The following is a 5,202-nucleotide window of genomic DNA, read 5'->3' on the forward strand; positions in this document are numbered from 1 at the left end:
GCATGATACCAGATATTCACTTCAGGGGCACAGTTTACAATGACACACACCAAGAACCATCAGGAGCAGGAATGGAAATTGGGTGTTAGCTGAGTATCATCACTGGTGCAGCTCTCAGAGGGCAAATTATTATAGAAGAAAATATTGCTTTCTAAATGCTGGGCCAACTTCTGTGAAGAATTGGAAGGTGAGAGGAGCAGATGGTCTGTGCTCAGACCAGGGCAGGCTGAAGGGAAACAGGATTGAGACAGACAGTGAAAAAAACTGAACTCCTTTCATTTTTCTCTGGTCCCTCACTTCTCTCAGAAAAACTGAGTAATGCAAGCCTGGAATAACTAGTATGACTGCAGAAGTCACCGAGAGAGTACCACAGCCTGGAGAAAAAGCTTTCAGCCCACATGAACAGCACTAATGGAAACACACTGGAGCCACCCAAAATGCTCAATAATGGGTTTCTGAAAGAAAAATACTACTTATGAATTTAGGCTTAGATCCTTGCCCTGGAGCTGACATCAGAGGTTATATTAGATACACACTTCTGTATCCTCCCTCACTTAAGAGGTGCCTAGAATGGAGATTTAAATAATCTCTTCTTCCCTGAAAGCTATTTTTAATACCAGATCACCAATATATCAAGATAAAGTTTCTACGCACGCAGATCAAACATTTACGTACATCTATTGCTATATCAACCTGACTTGATTTTCTAATCAGAAAGTTTTTTTAACATGCCTTCTTGCTCTAAAAGGTGATCACTTTTTTTGCAGAAGTGAAAGTTTCCTCTTTACTAGCTGGCAGTGTAGTCAGAATATGCTTAGAGCTGACTAGATGTATTATCACCTGTCAGCTATTTAGAGCTCCTATTAAGTTAGAAGATAGACCCGCACTGAGTCGGGGAAAACTACATCTGCTTCCAGGCATCAAACTGACATTTCCTGGAAAGAAAACACCCCACCTGTTCACTGTAGTCTTTGGAGCTGCCAGCAGGGCAGGCAGACATTATTTTCAGGTTAACCAATTGAAAACAGATTAAGGAACATTAAAACTTTGCCACTGTTATTAACTCCAGCGCATTGCTCAGGACTGGGAGCATTTGCACTAAATATGGCACCTGCTGGAGACTATTCAGCAGAACAAATCAGATCGAGGAGTCAGATCAGTAACTCTGCGGGAGAAGAAATGCCCCGACACAAATAGATTCCTATTTTCCTGGTACTTTGACCAGAAACTGTCTTCTCATTGATGCTTAGCACTTCCTTTACTGTGGCCAATATTTTATTGATCTCTGAGTCTATTAATCCACGGGCCTGGTTTTATGGGATGTAGCAATGAAAACAACTGCATGGATGCAGCTTCTTATGTGTCTGTGGATAATCTGTCATACTCTCTAGCCAATATTGAGATGGCATCAGGATCTCAAACAATCTGTTCACGAAAATAATTGGTTCAAATTTCTTAATTTGAATTAGATGTCCTGAAATGTCTTTTCTGCTGGTAAAGGAAGGAGTTTGCTAAGCAACAGTTTCAGCATTTCTCTTTGTGATTGAAATTCTGATATTTCAATCACAAAGAGAAGCCATTATGAGTACCAGAAATGCCTGGGCCATAGAAGATATTCAGCTAACTGATTTGTTATATTAAAGAATTCCATTGGCAGCAAGAGAAAGGGCTGTAACCAATGTTTTGCCTGCAGTACCCAAAGCAAAGGCAAGCAGGCTTTTTAGAAGGATTAAAAAGCTTGTATTCTACATTGACTTCAAAGGCAGACAAATATGTTGCATATTTTAAAATAATTTAATTTTTAAGCATTACAGAAAAACAACATAAACATATTTGTGAAAATTAGCACACTAACTAGATAGAACAGGGAAAAAGGATATAAATAGGTGTGTGGTAATTAAGAGCAAATATGCTTTAAGAGTCAAGAAAGAATTTCTAGTTTCATAGAATACCCTTTTAAGGTTTTAGTAATCAATCTTGCCAATGCATTCTGCATTCTAAGGACTGCAAGCATGAATCACAGTTTTGACAGTAGCAAATTTTTTGTCTGAATACATGATGCTATATTTGTTTGGTTAATTGAATAAGTATTTTTTAAAACAAAAAGAAAAAGTGCAAATTAATTTCTAGTGCAAATTAATTTCTCCCTGACACCCTCCCCTCTGCCACATGCACACTAGTCTTGTTTTCTTAATCTTGTTTTCTTAAAATTATCAGGAAGATACTAGGCTATCTCCAGATATCTGTCTGGGAAGGGTAAGTGGTAATTGTGATGCTAAAAACCATTTTGAACATTTTGAAACACTGTCTTGCTTACAGCTTCATCATTCTGAATATCATGTTATTTAACTGTAATATTGCAATTTTGGTTTCTAATGGATCTGATTTCAGGGTTACACATTCCCAGCAGAATTTTGAAAAACAGCTGAAATACAGCTCTTCTTGCTGTGGAATTTCAAAGCTTTTAAGTCATTAAAACTGCATGTCTTTGTATATTTGCTATAGATATAATACAGTGCAGTGATTTCTTTGAGACAATTATGATCCTCTGAAGTCAAAGCTGTGTTGCAACTGCTGGAGTCCAACCTGAATACCTTTTAGAATTTGCACAGAATTTGTTCCTCTATCTATCCTGATCTGAGAAAAATACTAACCAATCAGTTGATTTACGGATTGAAAATCTATGCCAAAAAATGAATTTTAAATTTTCCCTTCATATGGGATATTTTAGTATAGGGACAAAAGGATAATATGGTGTTATTAATCTAATAGTTCTTCATAAACAACTACATGCATTTTACTATTCTATATGAATTATGAAACCTTTATTCAAGGGAATTCTCAAATGGCAGGCAAGAACTATAACAAACCCCTCATATTTTGCTAGTATTTCTACTATTCATTGTACTGACCAGTACCATAACTAATTACAATAGTTAATAAATGGGACAGCTTCATTATCTTTTCTGTTTGGGGTAAGTGAAAGCAGAGCTTCTTAGATTAAACTAACTTTCCATCATCCTGGTTAATGTGCAAGCAAAAATTATTTTCACTCTTTCTTTCATGGCACAGATTTCTCCATGTAACTGTTGGACATAAATTCCTTCCAGAGCCTTCACAGAGTAGGACAAATATTTCTTATTCTGCCATGAATTCATCAACTATGTTTCTCAAAACTCTAAATCTTAAAGTCAGGGGCAGAATTCCAGCTAGATTTATTCTGAAATCCTTTATGATATCTTTGTAATATCCTTATAGATCTTTTAAGATACTTTCATTTTATAAACTCTCTAACAAAGTCTAAGTTGACTCTGGATTTCAATTAGGATTCATGTCCTTGGCCCACTGGATCAATAAGTAACTTCATACATTGATATAATTTTTTTTGAAATCTCCTGGTTATACTATTTGATTATCATTACTTAGAAAGGATTACATCTTGCTTCATGATAAGCAAATCACAATCCAGTAATAAACAGCAGTTAAGAAAAGAACATACAAATAATATTTGCTGTTAGCTCTTTTTAAAATTGGTTTTGGTTTACAGGGAAATAATGACACTTTGGTTAAGTGGAACTTTTATAAAGCGACAGCTTGATTAAAATTTTTCTCTTTTATTTTGAAGCGTTTGAAATTTGTGTTTCAAATACATTGAAGGAAATTCTTAAACAAAAAAAAGTATCACTAAAGAGTGCTGACATCTTTCACTCAAAGGATGCTAGAAAAAGGGTGCTGACTACATCAATCAAAAAAAATATTTTAAAAATCAGCAGCTGTGCTTTTATTAAAGAATTTGGTGTAATAAAATAAAAAATAATTGGAGATGTATAATGTTTATTGATTATATACTTACACAAAATGGATGTACATTAATATACAATTTTCACTATTAAAATGTTTTGGGAAATTTGTTCTTAGCAGATGGATTTTATTATGATTGTTGTCAAAAACGAAAAAAGAAATGCTACACAAATACTAATCCTCATTAGTCACAATGAACTATGCTTTACATCTAAGAAACACCAGTTTAGTCTGGTAGATGTAGAACAGTTTAGAAATTATCCTAAATCTGGATTTCTAGAATTCTAGATAATCTTAGAACATTGCAAATTGTTTCAGGCTTGACACTGTGAATACATGCTTGAATAATTTAGGTATTTAGTTGCATTTTTCCATAATTCTACCTTGGCATGTCTCTACACCTTCTGAGCAAACTTCTAGATGAACAGGCCTGAGCAATGCAAATCCTGTTTGAAAGTCAACAGGAAGTCTTCATCTTCCATTCCTTGTGTTTCAGTGGGTACTGTTAATCAAACCAGGAAACAGAAATAGAATTGTGAGGTTTAATTGAGTAGTCACAAACCCACACACAGCCCAGATTTCAAAGTCTAACTTTGCAATGTGATGGAAGAAATTTTAGGAAAATGCAGCCACTCCAGGAACCTCTCCTACACGAAATTAGACAAGTGTTGACTCAAATTAATGGATTTATTTTATCTCTATTTATCCATGTTCCCAGAATCATATGAAAATAGGACTAGAAGAGGTGTGACACCTCCCTTTAGCCTTCTTATAAAGAAATTTCAGACACTACTTTTCAGTTTTTTTGGGGGGAAGAAAAAAAGAAAAAAGAAATTTCCTCTCTCAGCAGTCAGGCTGTCATTTCCAATATTTTTAAAGGACCTTTAGGCTGAATTTTACTTCAGAATCTTTTGATATCCAGCCAAGCTCAGGAAGCTATGGAGTGCTCTGATGTGAAATGCCACTGTAAAAGAGCCACAATTCTCACCTGAAGTGAGGCATTGAGATGCCACTGCATTGTCTACGCCATCTACAAATATTTGTGTTGATGTGCAGATTTTATGTCCCTCTGCATAACCTGAAATAATTTAGAAACAAAGGCTTTGCTAGGGAGAGCTTGAGCTTTCATTTGTGGGTTCAAAGGCTGCATTCCAACATTTTTTTTAGGGACAGCTTTACAATCCTCCAAACTATAGAAAGCTATACTGCCAGGCTAAGACAGAGGAAGAAGCAATTTTACAAAAAAATGCAAAGGAAAAAACATAAACATACAGTAGATTTTGCTAGCCTGCCCCACTGGGCATACATTGTTGGTCACAGCATGGATCTGACACTGTGGGGTGTGTTTACAGCATGGGGTGCAGAGAGCCACACACACACAAACAATCGTGAGAACAGTAT

The sequence above is a fragment of the Lichenostomus cassidix genome, chromosome 4 (genome assembly GCF_008360975.1).
Source record: "Lichenostomus cassidix isolate B80296 chromosome 4, HeHo_3.0, whole genome shotgun sequence".
NCBI classification, from domain to species: domain Eukaryota; kingdom Metazoa; phylum Chordata; class Aves; order Passeriformes; family Meliphagidae; genus Lichenostomus; species Lichenostomus cassidix.